Source organism: Myxine glutinosa, chromosome 11, assembly GCF_964187855.1.
Source record: "Myxine glutinosa chromosome 11, kmMyxGlut1.1, whole genome shotgun sequence".
In the NCBI taxonomy this organism is placed as follows: domain Eukaryota; kingdom Metazoa; phylum Chordata; class Myxini; order Myxiniformes; family Myxinidae; genus Myxine; species Myxine glutinosa.
The window spans coordinates 51,134,185-51,157,029 of NC_136271.1; the positions used below are offsets into that span (position 1 = coordinate 51,134,185).

The 22,845-nt window shown below is 47.9% G+C and overlaps 1 protein-coding gene and 1 pseudogene across 2 annotated transcripts in view; both read left to right on the plus strand.

The window, feature by feature from the left end:
- Positions 1-22,845, plus strand: part of LOC137413067 (protein farnesyltransferase subunit beta-like) — a 456,508-nt gene that overhangs the window by 51,064 nt on the left and 382,599 nt on the right. The window lies entirely within an intron of this gene.
- LOC137436675 (protein farnesyltransferase subunit beta-like) overlaps positions 7,276-22,845 on the plus strand; it is a 38,324-nt pseudogene continuing 22,754 nt past the window's right edge. The window contains exons 1-2 of the transcript XR_013620885.1: positions 7,276-7,459; positions 17,193-17,349. The product of XR_013620885.1 is annotated as a protein farnesyltransferase subunit beta-like (transcript). The remainder of the gene's footprint in view (positions 7,460-17,192; positions 17,350-22,845) is intronic.

The following is a 22,845-nucleotide window of genomic DNA, read 5'->3' on the forward strand; positions in this document are numbered from 1 at the left end:
TCGTGCCATGGATGGTGGGGAGATAGAGGGGTTAGGGGTAACCCAGGACCAGAGGGAGGAAATGGAGGAGCAGAAAAATGAGGATGTGGTTGAGGGGGCTTCAGGTGCACAAAATGGCGCTCTCGCGCACGTGGTTGTAGAGCCGCAAAATGTCGCCTCGCACGTGGGTGCGGTAGCCGAGCCCGCTCTACCAGCGGGCTTTGACATGCAGGGCCTCATGGCGCAAATACAGGCAATCATCCAAATGGGGAATGTAGGATTGGAAAACCAACTTGTCGGATTGAGGGCTAATAGTGAGCAATTGGGAAACCAAGTCGAAGGGATGGAAAGCAGAATGAGGGACGAAGCAAGGGGTACCAGTGAGCAATTGAGAGACAGATTAAGTAATATGGAAAATAAATTTGAGGGTTTAGACAATAATTTTCAGGGGTTGAGCAATAAATTTGAGGGGTTGGACAATAAATTTGAGGGGTTATACAACGGAATAAAAGGGGTGAAGAATGGGTTAACGGGGCTAGAAGACAGGATGGAAGACAAATTGCGGGAAATAGGGGAGCAATCCGCCCGGGAAATTCAGCAGATGGGAGATCAGATAGAGCAGGTGAAAATCGGGTTAGAAACTAAATTGGATGCTCAAAGTAATGAACTGGAACAGATGAGGGTGGCATCTACCAAAGAGATGGGAGAAATGGGGGAGGAGATCAGACGAGGTGTGGGCGAGGATGTCTTGAGGGTACGCGAGGAGGTAAAGCGAGGTGAGGAGTGTATGGAGAAAGAGGTGAGAAAGGGGACGGCAAAGTTACAAGGGGGCATAGAGGAGTTGACGCAGGGGGTGGGGCAGCTGACAGTGGGACAAAGGGAGTTGAAGGAACAGGTAAAAAAGAATACGGCTGTGATCGAGGGGTTGAAGGCGACCCAGAAGGAAATAAAGAGGGACGTAGCAGTCATAAAGAAGGAGTGTCAGACGGTACATGAGGGACTGACCACGAGGTTGGACGAGGTGACAGAGGCAGTGGAGACAAAGGACCGGGAGGTGAGGACGCATATAGAAACGGTCAAGGTGGCATTAGAGGAAGAGATCGAGGGGGCGCACTGGGAAATGAAGGAGGTAAAGGAGAAATTAGAGGAAGTGGAAGAGGGGGTGAGTGAAATTAAGAAGAGACGGAGGGAAACTAAGAAGGAGATAAAGGAGGAAGTGATGGAATATGTGCAAGGTCTGTGCTCAAATCGTGATGGTGTGCTTGCTAACCAAATAAAGAGTTTGCAGGTGGCGGAGGAGGAACAGAGACGAGGTGCCGAGGTGAGTGGCGATATACTCGGAAATGTATATGGTGTGAGGGGAGATTCAGTCGGCTTGGGGGGTGGTGTCGACCCGGGTGTTCGTGAGGGACCAATGGTGAGGGATATGACTGGTCCGGAGTGTATGGACAAAGGAGGTGTGCGAGGATGTCCGACTATGGGGTGTGTGAGGAAAGAGTGCGCGCCGAGGAGTGAGTGTGCTGTCGAGAGTGAGTTGGTCGTAGCGCGTGTGCGGGGGGGGGGGGGGGGGGCACATGGAAGCGCGTGATGGGGAGTGTTACAGGGGATGTAACGGAAGAATGCACACCTGTGGTGAGTGTTACGGAGGGTGTAACGGGAGAGTGTGCGCAAGAGGATGCGCGAAAAAGGGGTGTAACAAAGGAGTGCATGATTATGGAGTGTGCTGTCAAGAGTAAGGGTGAATGCGTGACCGAGTGTGGTGGTGAAAGTAGTGAGAGTGACACGGAGCACGAGTTGGTTGTAGCAGGTGAGAGAGGATGCACACCTGGAATGGAAGGATGTACACCTGGAATGGAAGGATGCACACCTGGAATGGTCGAGAGCGTTTGGGAATGCACACTTGAGTTGGTAGTGGAGCATGTGATTGGGTGTGCGGAGGAGAGCACACCCGTGGTTGTCACAGAGGATGTGACCGAGGAGGGGGAGCGAAGAGGTGTGTTTGTGAGGTGTGCGAACGACGAGTTTGTGCTAAAATGTGCGGTGGTCGGGTGTGTGATGAAGTCTATGAGTGTACAGGGGGGGTGTGTACGAGAAGGTGCGATGACGGAGAGCATGGAGACAGCTGGATGTGTGAGCAAGGAATGGAACGTGGGGTGTGAGCATGCAAGTGGAGCATTGACGTTAACCGGGTTAGCGGTTAGATCGACTTGTAGCCGAAGCGAGCCCTCGGTTCGTGCCGGGCTTTGTGTGCAGCGGGAACCAGCGGGGATCGTAACCACGGCGGTTTCAAAGGAACCGCCGTACGGGATCCACGCCGGGCCTCGCTCCGAACGGTCGCGTCCGTGCTCCGCTAGGCGGAGCGGGTGGCCCGGTCGGAAGGGTCGTCACGGCGACCCCTTGTGGTGGAGGCGTTCAGGCAGGGCGAGATTGGGCCATCGGATGGGTCCGTGCCGAGATGGTGCGTGGAATCTCGGCCCGGGTAAGCCCCCTTCCCTGCACTGAATGCCGGACGGATCCAACTGCCGGCAACAAACCACCCGCATTCATTGCTCGGCTTTGAGAAGCCGAGCTTTGGAAATGAATTGGCGCACCGAGAGGCTCAAGCGAGTAGACGTGTGAGGGTGGTAGCAGTAGCAAATTGGAAAAGCAAAAAATTTTGATTGGTTGGAATTGGATGAGCCAAATTGATAGTGAGACATGCCCGATGTGGTGGGATGGCAACTTTGCCATCTCTCACATACACGGGGGCAAAGGAGCTATAGTTTTATGGGGTATGGCAGTGTAAACTAGCCAGGGAGGGTTAGGATAAAATGGTAGGGACCTAGAGATGACCATAGGTAACGGTGAGATAAGTAGCAACATTGGACAGGTAGTGGGGACATAGAGAGGGTAGTTGGATGATAATGACGAGGGAGCGCAATAATGTAAGGGGCGACGGGGAAGCGCGAGTTTTAGCAGTGCACCAGGTAGAGCAGATGATGCCGTGTGTGTGTGAGAGTCTTAGTATTGAGCAAATGAGGCAATGCTCGTGAATGGTGCCGTGTGTGTGTGTGTTGAAAGTGTACTCAGCAGCGTATTGTGAGAAGTGTGAGAAGTGTGAGAAGTCACTTCCGTTTCTGGTCCCTGGAGCAAGGAAACGTCTTGGAGCTCTGCACGGCAGCAAAAGTTATAGTATTTTTTCCATTCGTGTCTTAGTCAATTTCTACTCGTTTTTTATTGTGCATGTGTTGCAGGGTGTTTTCCAGTTGGTGTTGATTTGCAATTCTTGCAAACTTTTGTGTAATTTAATCGTTTTCTGTCCCACCACGTGCGCGGCCTGGTTTCTCTCGGCTTCCCTACCCCCATTAGTCCAAGAGCATTAGCACCAAATAAGGTGAAACACGGAACAAATTCAAACAAAGCTGAAAATTTCAGGATATGTTCAGAAAACTGTCCTGAATAACATACTAAAAGTCCCCAGACATCGCCCTTGTGCTTCAGCGGAAATTCAAGATGGCGTCCAAAATGGCGGCAATTTTGGCATTTTATCATATTACCACCTAAAAACATGATAGAAATGCAAACAGGGTGTCAAAATACATGTTTTCAAGCACGAGGATTGTTTTAAAGATTACATTATGAGTTTATAGGATTTATATGTGTCATTTTCAAGGTCAAATGATATTTATCAAGGTCATTGTTGGCCAAAAACGGCCGTAACTCTGAAACATATTATCTAGGCTCTTAGGACCTAGGTTTATTCTATTATAGGTTTATACTAGGTTTATTTTATAATATGTCTTATTCCCACTGGGCGACGTGATGGTATTGTGACGTCATAGGCGAATGACGTCATAGGCGAATGATGTCACGCTAGATGACCTGACTTCTCAGTAGTAGTCTCACGTCACTGTGTTGTCACTTTTAGCATCATCATCACAAATCAATGTATTTGATTGTGATAGAGAAATGAACAAACTGTATCTAAAGTACTCAAGAACATACTACTGGTAAGTTTATGATTTTTGGCACATTGTGTCTCCGCTAAGACGTTATGCGCTTGACCTTGCTTGAATTGTGTTGCTTGTGCCAAGGACAATCTAAAAAAGAAATATATGATATATCCGCTATGATAGAAACTAGTAGCAAAATCGCACTCAAACGAAGGAAACCCTTCAGCAATGTTCAGACCATTGAATTTAAGGACAGTGTTTCGAAACGCGCAAGAGAAAGATGTGATGAGTGGGGCAACAAAGTTGCCAAGAGAATAGATGCTGTCATAGATTTGGTAGCAGCTGAGGCCAAATACCATAGAGCCTGTGGTGTTGAGTTCTTTACTAATACTGAGAAAACACAATCCGTTGGCAAACCAGCTGACGCTGTAAGAGATTATGCCTTCAATACACTCTGTTCATTTATAGATGAGAATGATGAATGTCAGTTTTCTATTTCGGTGCTCATGGAACATATGGAAACGTTTCTTCAAGGTGAAGAAGGGTATTCCATCAAATACTTCAAACAGAAGCTGAACAAACGTTATGGTGAGGACATCATCATCACAAGTATCCCTGGAAAGACAAGCATTGTCAGTTTTCGTGACTCTGCGCACCGGATCCTTCATGAAAAGTGGGCGACCGACAGAACAACTGGGAATTATAACGAAAATGATCGAATAATTGAAATGGCTGCATCAATTATTCTTGATGATATTCGCTTATCAATTTATGATCTCACTGAATACCCCACAATGAAAGACACTGAGAATGGTAACACCTTGATTCCTGACTCACTAAAGCGTTTCTTGCAAAAATTGCTAGATCCGAAGGATAAACAGTCTAGAGTTGTAAACAGACGGTGCACGGCCATAGCCCATTCCATCATTTCAACCTGCAGGCCGAGGTCATTTAGCTCACCATTGCTACTTGCCATTGCATTGTACATACATCGCAACTACGCCTCACGTGAGCTGATAGATATCCTGAGCAGTATCACCTTTGCTGACGATTACAAGGAAGTGCAACGCTTTGAGAATAGTCTAATACCCACTTGCGAACCTTCCTATGGCTTGAATGGTTTTACGCAATTTGTGTTTGACAATGCGGACTTCAACGTAGCTACGCTGACCGGTCACAACACATTTCATGCTATGGGTGGAATAGCATGTGTAACTCCTTACGGAACAGTGGATAAGTCGCCCATCAAGCGCACAGCGAAAGCACCATCAACAGAGCTATTAGGTACATTTGCGCAAATCCCCATCAAGACTTACAGCAAACCGCCAGTTCCTGGGCTTCAGTGTGTAACAGTTGAGTCTCTGAACATTTCTGACAGTCAAATTCTTCAAGCGACAGCTTTTGATTTGGTTTGGATGCTTGGGTATGTGTTGAACCTATCATCTCGAGTTCCTTGGAGTGGATTCATGAAAACTGTTGTGAGGAATGTTGAGTTTCATACCTCCAGAATTGAAACTCTCCCCTTCATCAATCTTGATCCTAGTAACCCCAGCACCATCTACTCTGCACTGTGTTTTGCCCAAGAACAAAGTGAAAAACATGATCTGAAAATCTGTCCTGTAACTTTTGATCAGCCTTTGTTCCAGAAGGCTTCAGAAATAGTTGCTGCTTCCAACGACTTGGACAGAGTGATTGTTCGACTTGGTGGATTTCATCTGCTGATGTCATATCTTGGTAGTATAGGCCATATCATGTCAGGGAGTAGGTTAGCGGAACTGTGGGGAAGAGTGTATGCCAATGGGTCTGTGGTACACATGCTGACTGGCCATGCTTACTCTCGAGCAGTGCGGGCTCACATTCTCTCCTTGTTAGCTCTCATAAGTGTCCTGCTGGAGAAGTCTGACTCGTTAAACCAGACTGACAGAGAACACCTGGCCTGTGTGCACGACAACACTATTCACCAAGATGTAGGCACCGCTAATGTAGAAGAGGACAAAATTGTTACGCAGTTCCACCAACTACTGTCACAACAGCTTGACCAAGCAGCTAGCCATAGTAGAACTGGCAAGCTATGGGTGCAATATGTCCATCAGGTTATCCTGATGCTGAACTTTGTCAGAGCTGAGAGGACAGGTGATTGGAAGCTCCACCTTCACAGTGTAAGGGAGATGATTCCACATTTCCACACAGCTGGTCATCTTCCTTATGCCAAATCTGCCAGACTCTACCTCCAGCAGATGGAATCCATCAACAAAGTCATGCCACCTGATGAGTATAGTTTGTTCACTGACAAAGGTTACTTCACAATCTGCCGAGCTAATTAATTCTGGGCTGGGAATTTCTCTGATCAAACAATCGAGCAGTTCTTGATGAGGATGCTGAAAATGAGTGGGGGAATGACCCATGGTCGAGGTATTACCGACAGTACCTTGGCAAAATGGGTTCATGCTTTACCTCAATGTGTCCCTGTCTGTGATGATCTGGAGGAGTTCACTGGTGTACACACAACTAACTCGGAACATAAGGATCTCCGTTCATCCACCAAAGAAAAATTCAACACGGATCATGGTGTTTTCGTGCAGTGGTTGCAGGCGCATCCACCATTTGCTGGTTATCAACGAGACCGTCTGGTGTCAATCGCGACTGGAGTTGTAGCTGATGTCTCGGTCAACTGTGATGATGCAGTGAACGTTGGTCTTACTGCGGCCTCTAGGATAGCCGGCAAACGCTTCACAGAGATCACACTGCACCGCAGCGACAAAGTGAAGACGTTGAATGATAAGCATAATAGCATCAACATCAGGGGGCAAAACACAGTCGTGAATCCTGATCTCTTCTTCAACAAGATAAACTGTGTCTTGAAGACTAGCTCGGACCTGGAAGAGTTTCTGGCATACGAACTTGGCCCTCAACCTTCTTCCCTGTTTCACGATGGCGCCATGCGGAAGACAAACAAGAGTGCCCTAGGTACACTCCTGAAGTTGTTTGTCCCTGCACAGCCGGACATGCCCGACAAGTGTCGCTACGTTGTGGATGGGGGTCATCTGTTGCAGTCGGTGTTCTGGCCACAACCATCGAAGTACAGTGATGTGTGTCATTGTTACGTTTCCTATACTTTGAAACATTATGGAGCAGGCAACACTGTTGTATTTGATGGCTATAACACCAGCTCCACAAAGGCAGTTGAACAACAGCGGCAGGCAAAGAAAGCCACATCCAGTAACATCTTGTTTGACCATAACATGCAAACCACCACTTCCCAGGCAATCCCTTGCAGCCAACAGAGTGGGGATGGAGACTGCAGGATAACAATCTCATTCCCGTTGAAACAGGCCAGCCCATTGCCCCTGACACTCTGCTAAACATGGTATCATGCTGCTGCAAAGCAGATGGCTGTGGCTCGTCGTGCGGTTGCAGGAAGCTTGGGTTACCTTGCTCCACCTTATGCGTCAAGTGCAATGGCCAGACCTGCAACAATGCTGCACCATTTCCATCACTGCTGGATGAAGATGGAGAAGATGAAGAGACTAGACCAGTTTTTCCTGACAGTGATGAAGACGATGATATATGAATATGAATGATCGTTTTAAGGCCATTTTTCCCCGCAAGAGCAGGGGTTAGCCTTGCGGGCCCCATGACAATCATGGTTCCCTGTTTGAGGCAATGTTTTTATGGCCGGATGCCCTTCCTGACGCCAACCCTTGGTCATGCTCTTACGATGTAGGGATAAAATAATCACGATGATGATAAAATATAATCTTATAAGTAGTTGAAATTGTTCATAATCGATCGAATGACACATATAAGTCATATAAACTCATAATGTAATCTTTAAAACAATCCTCGTGCTTGAAAACATGTATTTTGACACCCTGTCTGCATTTCTATCATGTTTTTAGGTGGTAATATGATAAAATGCCAAAATTGCCGCCATTTTGGACGCCATCTTGAATTTCCGTTGAAGCACAAGGCGGATGTCTGGGGACTTTTAGTATGTTATTCAGGATAGTTTTCTGAACATATCCTGAAATTTTCAGCTTTGTTTGAATTTGTTCCGGGTTAAATCTATTATTCCTGGACTACATAGGTGTTCTGTGAATTTAAGTTCTTTCCTTCGCTGTATTGCTTATTTTTTAGATTTTCTCTTCTCCCCCTAACTTCCCCGAACATCGACCACTTGTCTAACGTTTTAAATCTCTTCAAAGTCTCTTCACGTCTCTTCTCGTCACGTCACGTCACGTCTCTTCAAAGCTGGCCATGCGCGCACGCTTTCGAAGTTAAGCAATTTTACAATTGTGTTTTTGTCGAAACTGTATCTTTCTTTCGGTGTGCGTAACTATTGGTGTGTCTTTAATAGTATTCTTGGTGTTGGTTTTTCATACCTGTGTACAGAATCGTCGGTTAGTTCGTGTCGCGTATTCTGACACCTAGTGTAGTACTAGTAGGCTACTGTGTCTGTAGTACTAGTACAGTGTGTCAGTGTAGTACTGACGTGAAGTACTGACGTGAAGTACAGTGTGTCAGTGTAGTACTGACGCTATCGTGTCAGCGTCAGTACTACACTGACACACTGTACTTCACGTCAGTACTTCACGTCAGTACTACACTGACACACTGTACTAGTACTACAGATACTGTTCTCCCCTCTGGGCTGGTGCTCCTGCCTCACACCTGGCTCGGCTTCACGCTGTTGAATCCAAAGCTTTCAGAATCATTGCAATCTCCCGCGATGAAGCTATCTCTGAGGGCCTTTCACTCACTCACCGCAGGCAGGTAGGTGGTCTTTCTGTCTTCTACCGACTCCTCTCCAGCCTTGCTCCCCCAGCTCTCTCTGTGCTCTGTCCCCCAAATATTCCTACAGGTCGCACAAGATCTGCCAGCCACCCTCTGATGGTTAAACTGCCGAAATCTCGGCTCTCTGCTCACCTTCACTCTTTCATTCCTCTTTTCTCCCGCCTCTGGAACAAACTCCCACACTCACTTCAATTACACTCCTCCCTCCAGGTCTTCAAAACAGCTGTTCACCACCATCTCTTATCTTCCCCCATCCAAAACCTTGATCTTTTCTACCCCCACTAATTCACCCCAGATCCACCTTGTTTGAAATTCCAACTTCTTTCCTGGAAGTCTTGGCAGTGTCCATATGTTTTATACCTCTCCCACCCCCCCCCCCCCTTCCCATGCCTCGCCCCCACAAAGCCCTCTCCCTCCCACAGTTCTCTCGATGTCTCCATGTCTCTCGGTCCCTGCTCTCAAATGTTGTGTTTGTGTCCTTCCCCCTCTCTCCCCATCTTGTCTACCGCTCCCGATGTTATTTGTTTTGTGTGTCTGTTTGTCTTTCTGTGTGATTAATGTTCGCTCTTTCACGAGCCTCGATCTTGTATACAAAAACAAAAACAAACAAAAAAAAAGTGTAGTACTGACGCCTAGTGTAGTACTAGTAGGCTACCGTGTCTGACCTTGGCTTGAGGCTTTGTTTCTGTCTCAGCGGTTCTTTGATTGCACTCGCAATGACTTTCGGTCTCTATTTTTCACTTTTCACGTTCGGTCTCTGTCTCTGTTTTCATCTCAACTAACAAAAAAAATAATAAAATTCCCTTCTCTGTTCTTATCCGTTGTTCGTTCTTATTTGTTCGTTGGTGCTTCGACCACGTTGCTCGTGATCACGTGTTCATGTCGTTAAAAAATGTTTCAACTGTCCCCTGAAGAACTGTATTCTGTCATGTACTATAACACCTTTTTCTTCTTCTTCTATAAAAGGATGCTTTCGACTTGCTCACCAAATCTATTCATTCCAAAAAAAAATTCCATCTCTTACAGTTACAGTGCCTCTTTCATACATTCCCTAAACTCCAAAACTCCACCCATCCTTCAGCGTCCTCGAACGTATTTTTGATTCGAAGGTCTCAAGAAACTCATTTTGCAATAAATGTTCATTTCCCATTAATCGTACACTTTCTAAAATCCAATCTCACCCCTCCCCACCAAATCTTCCCCATCACCCCTTCCCTCCAAAACTTCCCCAATCACCCCCTTCCCTCAAAAACTTCCCCATCACCCCTCCCCTTCAAAAGTTGCCCATCACCCCTCCCCTCCAAATCCACCCCTTGCCCCTCCCCTCCAAATCTTCCCCATCACCCATCTCTTTCAAATATTCCCCCTTGCTCCTCCCCTCCAAATCTTCCCCATCACCCATCCCTTTCAAATCTTCCCCCTTGCCCCTCCCCTCCAAATCTTCCCCATCACCCATCCCTTTCAGTTCTCCCCCCCTTGCCCCTTCCCTCCTAAACTCCCCCCACACCCCTCCCCTCCGAGACCCTCCCTCACTCCTCCCCTCCTAGACTCCCCTCTCACCCCTCCTCCTCAAAGCGTCCTCCCCACTTCTTCCCCCTTCCAACTTTCACCTTCATCTCCCTCAACCTTCTGCCTCACTCTTCCCCCTCCTCAAATAACACCTCACTGCGCCTCACCCAATCACCATCAAACCTTTTGTCCACCCCATTCTTCCCTTTCTCCAAGCTATTCTGAAATCTCTGACACACCTTCAACAGCTCTCCCTACCTCTTCCTCCTCTTCCACATCTTACCCTACCCCTCCCCCCCCCCCCCTGTTCTGTATCCGATGCTCCCCCTTCCTCTTGTTTAACAGTATGGACCTCAAACATCCGGGGCCTTCGCTCAAACTTGACTGATCTCTCCATACAGGTTGCTTCTGATAAACCAGACGTGATCTGCTTAACAGAAACTTTCCTCCTTCATGATGTCTCTGATTCCTTGATATCTCTGCCAGGTTACTCCCTCCTCCGGTATGATAGACCTGAGCCTCGTCCTGGAGGGGGAGTTGCTATCTTTATAAAAAAACTCTCTTCCTCACTCGCCCTGCACTGCCCTCTCTCCACCTCACCCCCAGGAATACCTTTGGCTACGGCTTCCCCTTCGCTCCCACCTTTTGTTAATATGTGTGTTGTACCGTCCACCAAACAGTGATGACTCCATCTACATCTCGCTGTCTGATAATATGGACCAACTTCTATCTACCCATCCCAACTCTCTCTTCCTCATATGTGGTGATTTCAATTGTCACCATGCCAGTTGGCTGGGTGTGGGTTCCTCTCTCACCAGCCATGGCTCTTCAGCAAAGGATTTCTGTGACTCACTGGGACTGACACAATCTGTCAATTTCCCGACCCGGATCTCAGTCAACGGAGCATCTTCTCTTCTGGACGTGGTTATGACAAACTTCCCTGAAAATGTCTGCTGCTCTTCTTCTGCTCCAATCGGCTCATCTGATCATGTGCTTGTTAAAGTGGACATCTCTCTGACCATTCTCAGAGAGCCTCCTCAGCGTCGACGAGTCTGGCATTTCACTCAGGCCAACTGGCACGGTCTTCAAGCAGCCATCAATCATCTGGACTGGTCTCCCATCTCTACTGCCTCTGACATCAACTCATCCTGGGAATTCTTCCAAAGTAAATTGCTCTCTCTCATGCACAGATTTATCCCATCTCGTCTTCAGTTGTCATACCCTTCCTCCTGTCCATGGTACACGGAATCTTGTGGTGAGGCTATTGCCCAGAAACAACTTGCTTTCATCTCCTGGAAAGCAAATCCAACGGAAGGAAATCTCATTTCCTTTCACAAAGCCCAAAACAAGTGTGTGTCCACCCTCAGGAGAGCCAGGAAACAATATCTCTCCGTTCTCAGGACAGAACTCTCTTATCTGTCTCCCTCTTCCAAATCCTGGTGGCGTCTGGTCAAATCTGTTTCTGGTGTTTGTTCCCCCTCCATCCCCTCCCTCACCTCAAACGGCCACACGGCTGATTCCGCACGTGAAAAAGCTGAATGCCTCAACTCTGTGTTTGCCTCTAAATCTTGTGTCCCAAACCCATCCCTCTCTGTACCCACCGTACCCAGTCGTACCCAGCTGCTCCTGGACTCTGTGTCCTTTCCTCCTGACAAGGTGGAAAAGTTTCTGTCAACCCTCGACTCTGATTCTGCAACTGGACCTGACGGCATCAGCCCACGGGTCCTAAAATCCTGTTCTTCTGCTCTTTCACTCCCTCTCTCTGTTCTCTTCACCCTCTCTTTTGCTCAAGGTCATCTGCCATCTGCTTGGAAATCTGCCAACATCACCGCTTTGCACAAAAAAGGTGCAAAAACAGATCCCAGCAACTACAGACCAATCAGCCTTCTCCCAATTATCAGCAAAGTCATGGAATCCATCATTGCTTCAGATATGAAATCTTTCCTCTTCTCCAATGGCTTGATCTCTGATCATCAATTTGGTTTCAGACCTGGACACTCTACTCTGGACATGCTGCTTCTGCTTTCTCAACAATGGATGGAGGTCCTCAATGCCAAACAGGAAATTAGAGCTGTCTCCCTTGACATATCACGTGCCTTCGATACGGTCTGGCACCCCGCTCTGCTCACCAAACTCTCCTCTTTTGGTATCCATGGAAATCTCCACGCATGGCTGGCGGACTTCCTCTCTAGTCGTAATCAACGTGTGGCCCTGAATGGGTTTCTCTCATCTCCTCTTCCTGTTCAGGCTGGAGTTCCCCAAGGCAGTGTTCTGGGCCCTGTGCTTTTTCTGGTCTTCATCAATGATCTCTCTGACTCTCTTGAAAATCCTCTCTATCTCTTTGCTGATGACTCCACTCTCTGTCGCTCCATTCTTCATCCCTCAGATCGGCAGTCTGCAGCCTCCTCACTCTCTGCAGACCTGGACAAAATCACAGACTGGGCATACAAGTGGAACATGTCTTTCAATCCTGACAAATCTCACACTCTTACGATGTCTCTCCGAAAAGACCGACTGGACAACTCTCCCATCCACTTTCTGAATAATCCTCTCCAAGAAGTTCTGTCACTCAAGCTTTTGGGTCTCACTATCTGCCATGATCTTTCCTGGGAAAACCACATTTCAAATCTGGCCTCCAAAGCCAGTCGCCGACTGGGCATCCTCCGTCGTGCGAAGTCCTTCCTTGGCACACCTGAGCTCCTCACCACATACAAGGCTTTCATCCGCAGCTCAATGGAATACTGCTCTCCCCTCTGGGCTGGTGCACCTGCCTCACACCTAGCTCGTCTTCACGCTGTTGAAACCAAAGCATTCAGAATCATTGGAATCTCCCGCGATGAAGCTAACTCCAAGGGCCTCTCACTCACTCACCGCAGGCAGGTTGATGGTCTTTCCGTCTTCTACCGACTCCTCTCTGGCCTTGCCCCCCCCCCCCCCCAGCTCTCTCTGGGCTCTGTCCAGCAAATATTCCTACAGGTCGCACAAGATCTGCCTGCAACCCTCTTATGGTTAAACTGCCAAAATCAAGACTCTCTGCTCACCTTCACTCCTTCATTCCTCTTTTCTCCCGCCTCTGGAACAAACTCCCTCACTCTCTTCAATCCCACTCCACCCTCCAGGTCTTTAAAACAGCTGTTCACCACCATCTCTTATCTTCCCCCATCCAAAACATTGATCTTTTCTATCCCCGCTAATTTCACCCCAATTCCACTTTTTTGAAATACCAACTTCTGTCCTGGAAGTCCTTGGTGTCCTTGTGTTTGATACTTCTGCCACCCCCCTCCCCCCAAGCCCTCTCCCTCCCACACATCTCCCTGCTCTTAAATGTTGTGTGCCCTCAAGTGTTTGTGTGCTACCCCTTCTCTTGTCTTCCGCTCCCTCTTTTTATATATTTTGTTTGTCTGGTTGATTTGTTTGTGAAATAAATGTCAGCTCTTTCACGAGCCTCGATTCAGTATCCAAAAAAAAAGAAAGAAAAAAAGATGAGTGACATTGTGTTGAGTGAATGAGCTTGCATGGGGTGCAAGTGAAGAACAGGTGTGTAGAACGCTTGGTGGGTATGTCCGAGGTGCAGCCGGGGGGTGTGTCCGTGGTGCAGCCGTTAGGTATGTCCGTGGTGCAGCCGGTGGTTGTGTCCGTGGTGCCGCCGGTGCGTGTGTCCGTGGTGCAGCCGGTGGGTGTGTCCGTGGAGCCGCCGGTGCGTGTGTCCGTGGTGCAGCCGGTGGGTGTGTCCGTGGTGCCGCCGGTGCGTGTGTCCGTGGTGCAGCCGGTGGGTGTGTCCGTGGTGCCGCCGGTGCGTGTGTCCGTGGTGCAGCCGGTGGGTGTGTCCGTGGTGCCGCCGGTGCGTGTGTCCGTGGTGCAGCCGGTGGGTGTCCGTGGTGCAGCCCGTGGATGCGTCCGTGGTGCAGCCGATGGGTGCGTCCGTGGTGCAGCCGATGGGTGCCTCTCGGGCTTGGTGACATGAGGAATTGCTAGGCAATGCTCGGGAAGGATGTGTGTGTGAGCGTGGGAGAATTTGGGTGCCTGAGGCAATGGTTTTGAGAATCGAAAGTGTATTGAGCAGTATAAAAAAACCCGTTGTATTGAGCAGTATACGAGTGAATAATTGATTGTGCATTGTATTGAGTGATTGAGGGAGCCTGGGAGGAAGGAGGGTGCAGGTGGCACCAGGTGTGATGTGCAAGTGAACAGGTGTGCAAGTGAACAGGTGTATGAGTGAGTAATGGTGATTGAGTGTTGTGTTGAGCAAATGGTCCTGGAGGAAGGAGGGTGCAGGAAGCACCAGGAGTGATGGCACAGGTGTGCAAATGCAGGTGTATGGAGAATGGTTGTGTGGAATACATGGAGTATGAAATATATGGAGTATGGAATGGATGGTGTGGAGTGAGTATGGTGAAAACTGTGGAGTGGAGTGGATGGTGCGAAGGTGTGAATGGGGGAAAAGTGGACCCCTATCACGAATACCCGGGGAGGGTAGTTTAAGAGCTAGGTAGAGGGAGTAGGTAAATTGTGGTTGGATATTGGCAACTGTGGTGCGTGGTGGAAGAATGGTGTTTGGATGGGTGCATTGGTGATGTGGAAATGGCTGGGCGTGTGGCCTGTTAGTGTGTGTAGTTGAATGGGCACCCCACCACTGTGAGGTGGTCGGCCAGTTGAGGCCGCAGGTGGGCTCTGGGAGCCGTTAGAGTTGTGGATGGGGCCCGAGGATCCAAGGACGGACCCGGGTAGCCCAGTGCCAGAGAGGGCACCGAGTCGGGAGAGCGCCAGAGGGCCTTCCCCAGGTAGATAGGTTAGGTAAGGAGCAGGTAAGCTCGGAGGCAACTACAGTGGTGGAGGTGTGCAGGTGGGTAGACCTGCTGGGAGAGCCACACGACCCAGTCCTGAAATTGTGCAAAGGAACAGGGAGTTGAATCAGGGGAGTGAGACCCCAAATTGATGAAGCACCACAGTTTGGTCAATGGGAATTTGGTTCTTAAAACCGCATCGAGTGTAAGATGGCCAATGGTTTCGCAGGGAAAGACCCCGGGTAGTGTAAAGTGTGTTAATGTCATTTAGAAGGTAGATAGGATGGAAATCTCCTCGCACCATCTACATCCACTCACCTGAGGTGACGACGGTACTCCACACCATGCCATGTGTTTTTGTTATTTTTGTGCGAATGTTTGGAATGTGAGACGCATCATGACGTGGGTGTGACATTGTGCTTTGTTGTTCCATCTCTCCCTCCTTATGAGGATTGATGATGAATTTGAATGATGGCAAATTTTGGTTAGAGGGATTGTGGGGACGAATTTGGTATAGGAGAGATATGGGGAAGACGTGACAGTCGTGACGAATTTGTAAATGTGTAGATTTTTGTAGATATGGGGTAAGGGCAAGGGTAGAGTAGGTAACAGGGGGGGTGACGTACGGTAGGGACGAGCTTTCTCACTTCGCTCTCCGTACGCACCTCGTTTTGCATTGCCTTGTTTGATGTGTACCCTTGTGACCTTACCCCTCGCTCACCTGTCTTCTGTTCCCCTGTCTCCCACCCGAGGACTGTGCTCTCTGGGCACCGAGGGGAGCGTGCGGGAGTCCACCGTTGTGTGCCCGAACTCTCGCAACCACAGCTGCCTGCATCCACGCACCACTTATGGACCACATGTCTGTGGCTGAGCACAACTCATGGACCCCACGGGTTGGGGCATGGCCCCTCTGCTGGAAACGGCCATGATGGCCCGGGATCTTGCTGGCGGACCTTGGTAACATGGCACCTATGCCATACAGGTGAACCACTCATAGTCGGCCCTGTGGGCCATATATAAAACACAATGGACACGTTCTGTGCTTGTTTTTATTATTGCAAATAGGCCGCCAGCAAAGAAGAAAGACAACATCTGGAAGAACCACAAAGGCCAGCAGAGGGAGCCGAAGAGGAAGACCAGCACCAGGGGTTTGTTGGGTTTTGTTTATTACGAACTGTGATGACTGTGCACTGGTTGGTGCCTTTGGTGCGTTTTGGTGCTTTATGGTGCGTCGATGCAGCGCAGGCTGTCTCCCCCCCCCCCCCCCCCAAAAGAACAATCACAGGTCCTGGGTTAGTTTTGTGAATACCAGCGTCAATTGTAAATAATGCTCCCCACCGTAAATGTGTAGTTTGAAGACAATTCCGCAATTCGGTTAGCTGTGGGCGTAAATCTGTTAGGCAGGGTGCAATGCAGCAGGGGGACATACTTATTTGTGTTTTAAAACTGTCGCATTCAGGGTCAGGTTAAATGTAGAGGGAACTACACCTACGTGCCACACTAAAGGTAAATGTTTAATAGGCCCGGGACGTGCCTAAGAGGATGAGGGTGCAGTGTTGTGGATTTGAGAATTGTGTTTTTTTGTGTGTAAATATCACCCTCCGTGTTGTGTGTAAAGGTCAAAAGGTCGTCCCTTAGTTAGTCCATATACAATCACGTAGCAAATCATAGATTTCCCTTTTCAGTCGTTATCTCCTTTTTATGTGTATTAGTTTAAGGCTCTGTCTTCCATTAATTGACACTGCATTGCACCGAATTCAAATAAGGTAGATCCCCTTGCAATTCCCCTGTCAAGTGCAAAGCCTCCGTTGCCAACTGCATTGGGCGGTTTTCAGCATTTGCCGCCATTGGCCATGTGCTCCGTCTCGGGGAAGAAGGGCGTTGCCCTCCACTCGTCATGAGAAGGTGGAGCCCAGCGAGCCCCCACCAGCCAATCAGGGCTGGTGAGACACCATCACGGGCGTGGCGCGGCTTGATCGCGACGGGACTTATGAAAGGGTGTGGGGAAGGATTGCGAGGAGAGATGCGTCAGAGAGAGAACCCGTCACGCAACGCCCCCACATCAGATGAGACGAGACGAGCTGCAAGAGACGATTTTGAGAGGAGTCCTTGGAGAGCACGCGACGCACCAAAACGCAGGAGCTTTGGAACGATCGCAGCTTGAACCACCACAGCATCGGGGCTTTGACGGCAGTTTCGACCGTGGCCGCGAAGGAACGGTGGCTGCTTAACGTGCCGATCGAGAAAGGGCGGTGGCTGCTCACTCCCGGCCCGACCGTGCTCCGGTTCCAGCTGAACCTGCCTCTCCCTCCAGCCATCCACCTCCTGCCATTCCTGTCATCATCCCCCGTGTAAGTGTGCTTGTAGTCTGTCTTTTGTGTGTCTTGTCCTGGGTTAAGTAAGACTGTTTATAGGTAAGCTAATATTTGCACTGTGTCTCCTTGCTTCTTTCTGTCTTTATTTTATTATTCTTCCTCCTTCCTTGGTTTCTTTTTATTGTGTAAATAATAGTTGGTAATAAATAATATTTGTATTTCCTACCTTTGCCTTTCTTCCCTTTACATCCGTTTCGTCTTTGTGATGCAGTGTGATGCAGATTTTTTGCAGTGTGCCGTCCTGTGGCGGTGACCAAGCCTGCAAAATCGGACCTGGCAGGAGTAATGCCCTGCTGGTGGATTAAGGGGTCTTACTCCTATTAAGAGGAGTGGTCCCAATTGTATGACCATGCATTGTGGCCCCTCGGGGGCATGAAGCATGCGTTTGAATGACCATGTGCTTCCCCTTCGGGGTTGAGGCGCATGTGTAATGTTATTGGGACAGCCTTGTTGACGTTGTGCCTTGGCCATGGGGTCAAGGTGCACGTCCAAGGCTGTTCAAATGTTTGACATTTTACCTTTTTTCATAGTAAAAAAGGCAGGCCCTAGCTGTGGCCCAAAACAGTGACCAAGCCTGCAAAATCGGACCTGGCAGGAGTAATGCCCTGCTGGTGGATTAAGGGGTCTTACTCCTATTAAGAGGAGTTGTCCCAATTGTATGACCATGCATTGTGGCCCCTCGGGGGCATGAAGCATGCGTTTGAATGACCATGTGCTTCCCCCTCGGGGTTGAGGCGCATGTGTAATGTTATTGGGACAGCCTTGTTGACGTTGTGCCTTGGCCATGGGGTCAAGGTGCACGTCCAAGGCTGTTCAAATGTTTGACTTTTTACCTTTTTTCATAGTAAAAAAGGCAGGCCCTAGCTGTGGCCCAAAACAGTGACCAAGCCTGCAAAATCGGACCTGGCAGGAGTAATGCCCTGCTGGTGGATTAAGGGGTCTTACTCCTATTAAGAGGAGTGGTCCCAATTGTATGACCATGCATTGTGGCCCCTCGGGGCCATGAAGCATGCGTTTGAATGACCATGTGCTTCCCCCTCGGGGTTGAGGTGCATGTGTAATGTTATTGGGACAGCCTTGTTGACGTTGTGCCTTGGCCATGGGGTCAAGGTGCACGTCCAAGGCTGTTCAAATGTTTGACTTTTTACCTTTTTTCATAGTAAAAAAGGCAGGCCCTAGCTGTGGCCCAAAACAGTGATCAAGCCTGCAAAATCGGACCTAGCAGGAGTAATGCCCTGCTGGTGGATTAAGGGGTCTTACTCCTATTGAGAGGAGTGGTCCCAATTGTATGACCATGCATTGTGGCCCTTCGGGGGCATGATGCATGAGTTTGAATGACCATGTGCTTCCCCCTCGGGGTTGAGGCGCATGTGTATTGTTATTGGGACAGCCTTGTTGACGTTGTGCCTTGACCATAGGGTCAAGGTGCACATCCAAGGTTGTTCAAATGTTTGACTTTTTACCTTTTTTCATGTAAAAAAGGCAGGCCTTAGTGCTGGCCCCATAAGCACGTGATCAAGCCTGCAAAATCGGACCTGGCAGGAGTAATGCCCTGCTGGTGGATTAAGGGGTCTTACTCCTATTGAGAGGAGTGGTCCCAATTGTATGACCATGCATTGTGGCCCTTCGGGGGCATGATGCATGAGTTTGAATGACCATGTGCTTCCCCCTCGGGGTTGAGGCGCATGTGTATTGTTATTGGGACAGCCTTGTTGACGTTGCGCCTTGACCATAGGGTCAAGGTGCACGTCCAAGGCTGTTCAAATGTTTGACTTTTTACCTTTTTTCACAGTAAAAAAGGCACGCCCTAGCTGTGGCCCAAAACAGTGATCAAGCCTGCAAAATCTGACCTGGCAGGAGTAATGCCCTGCTGGTGGATTAAGGGGTCTTACTCCTATTGAGAGGAGTGGTCCCAATTGTATGACCATGCATTGTGGCCCTTCGGGGGCATGATGCATGCGTTTGAATGACCATGTGCTTCCCCCTTGGGGTTGAGGCGCATGTGTAATGTTATTGGGACAGCCTTGTTGACGTTGTGCCTTGGCTATGGGGTCAAGGTGCACGTTCAAGGCTGTTCAAATGTTTGACTTTTTACCTTTTTTCACAGTAAAAAAGGCAGGCCTTAGCTGTGGCCCAAAACAGGGTTAATAAGCCCGAAATCTGGATTGGCGGCTCTGCTTGATGTTTAGCCAATGGGGACCAATGAATAAATCTCTGTCTGTTGACAGAGTGGCCGGGCTGAGGCCTCCGGGTCGGAGGTGACGCTTTGGTCTAGGACTTCGGTCCACAGGAGATCGGGACAGCGCTCGTCACGCTGTTATGTCGTTGATTATTATCCCCGCCGATCGCACCGCACCCCCTGGTTTTGGTTTGCACTGGCGGGAACGATGGTCTGTGTGGCAGACAGGCTGTTGGTTCCTTGCGGGTTATGCGGTATTTACCGTGTGAGACATAATTCGTGGCTGGTGCTCACCATTAAAGCCAGGAGGTGCCTTGATCAACTTTATATATATATATATATATATATATATATATGTATATATATACATATATATATATATATATAAAATTGGACACTGGACAAATATACATTGACATTGACAAATCATATATACATATATAACAAATTATATATAACAAATCATATATAACAAATTATATATACATTGACAAATCAACACTGGACAAAAATTCCCCATCACCTCCTATATGAACTGCAAATCTACATGGGTCATATACCTAATCACTTGCCAAAAGTGCACCAAACAATATGTTGGAAAAACTGAAAATACACTCTACACACGATTTAATAACACCCGGTCAGAAATCAATAACTTCCACACCAGTCAGGGCAAATCTCTACCTTACACGATACACTTTAATCAACCGGATCACTCTATAAATGACATTCAAATCTCTGCCATTGAATCAATCACAAATCGATCACACACCACGATTCTGAAACGTGAGTCCTTTTGGATACACAAACTTCGGACAAAAGTCCCTCATGGCATAAATTTTGATGACTAAAGCATGTTCCTACATCAACCCAATCAAATTGTTAACCGTAACCCATTCATTCATTCATTCATTCATCATTCATTCATTCATTCATTCTACCTTTATATGTCATTTATATAAATATATAAATATATTATATGAATATAAATGGGATATGAATATATGCTTGTGTGTTTAAGTTTGTATATCTTTATATTTGTATATGCACGTGCACCCTAACTGTAACGCAAACGGTCACTTCCGTTGAACTTGGGGCCGGTGAGTGAACTTTGGCGTGGCTCTTCCTTCTGTATGCATTTTGTACACACATCACACATCTCACACACATATCACTATACATATCACTATACATACTTGACTGATATAGATGCCTGCTGTTTTTGTAGACTCAACAAAGACCTTTGTTGGTCGAAAGCTTGTCGACAATTAAAGATCGACATCCTGAAGCTACGTCCGCGTCTTATTTAATCTCACGATTATTTATTCAATACAAATGAGACGCCCTGCTCGTACTTTGGAGTTTCTACTATTTCTTACAGTTATATATATATGTATATATATATATATATATATATATATATATATATATATATATATATATATATATATATATATATATATATATATATACATATATATATATATATATATATATATTGTTGCGGATATGGGATTTGCATCCATCCATATCCGCTTGTAAATATTCCCCTATTTCCTCAATACTTCCCAACTATCCCCAATCCCCCATTCCCTAGTCCCATTTTCTGTAAACAACACTCTGTAGACCCAACCTCCCCCTATTTCCCCCATTAAATGTCGCATCCAGGTCCACCGCATCTCACGTAGACAACTATAGGACATCTTGCTAGTTATTCTTAGTCTATGTCAGTTAAGGATTCGTTTCCATTAATTCTGACCCTTCGTTGCACCAGAATGTGATTGTATGGCACCGTTAGGAAGTTTAGGACCTCCCAATACCTCCCCGCAGCTCTTCCTCACGGTTCAGAAACAACAACAACAACAACAACAGCGGCGAGCGCGGGGAGTGTGCGTCCTCACTCCGGCTTGGTTGGTAGGGGGTGTTGGGAGGGCACCAGGCCTTTCCAACGAGCCGCCATCGAACATGTGCTCGACGGGGTTACCACGTAGGGGCTCGCTGTCAGCTCCTCGTCAAGGGCGGAGCCCGGTAACCCCCGCACCCAATAGAAGCGGCGGACCGGTCCCATCTGGGGCGGAGCCAACCAGCCGAGGGCGTGTGACTCCCTGCTGAGCATGCGCAGGAAGAGGGAGGTGACGTCAGATGCGCGCTGAGCTTGGAGAAAGAAAGACGCCACCTCCGAGCGCTGTGAGGCCTCCCTGCATCTTTTGGACCGTGCTTGATCCTGTCCCCGAGCCAAGGTGCACCTTGTGCTATCAAGCGACCTGTCCTTCCCTGCCATCAATCCCTGTGTAAGTCAGCCTTGTTCCGTTTGTCTGTGGTCTGTCTGGGATAGATAAGATTGTATCTAAGTGCCTATCTCTTCTGTGTCTTTTACCTCACTCTACCTTGTAACCTACCCCTTTTCTCCACCACTAATTATATCCTCCTCCGGAGGTCTTGAGAACTGTACCCCTTGCGTCGTTTCATTTATCCCAGTCGTTGTGTCCTTTCCATCATTGATTTAGCGTAGCGCAATTTGGCCAACGTTCGAGTGGAATCGGGTGAGTTGGGGGTAATCGGGTAAACTGTACGAACACGGCGGCCATTCCGCTCGGTCAAGCAACATCTTTAGCCGTGTCCGTAACAATATATATATATATATATATATATATATATATATATATATATATATATATATATATATATATACACACACACACACACACGTACATGTTGAAAGATTTGTAGCTCAGGATTCATATTGTAAATGATAGCACACTGAGCAGTAAAATAATTAAAAATTCTTCATTAATAGCCTGATTTCGTGTATAATATGTCATGTGGACTACAAGCTAAAGCTCTACTCGGTGACAACAACATCTCCCACACAAAACCTTGTGACCCCACAAAGACCGTTGACAAGCAGGTAACTACCACCTTACAGAAACTACGGGATGTAAACCTCATCACAAAACAAGAATGGGACGCGATGAGACCAAACGACTCCGTCATTCCACGCTTCTACGGGTTACCAAAGATTCACAAGATCGATGTCGCACTACGGCCCATCGTGGCCTTCCGCGGAGCACCCACCTGCAATCTCGCTAAGTGGCTTTTCCACCGACTCAAACACTTAACAACACATTCAGCACACAATGTAAAGAACGCCAAATATTTTATCAACAGAATCAGAAATGTCCGCATCGAGAGTGATGAAATAATCATTTAATTCGACGTGGTTTCATTCATATTCATTCATTCATACCCGTCGAATTTGCAACGCAGACCTTAGAACAATACATCAACAACGA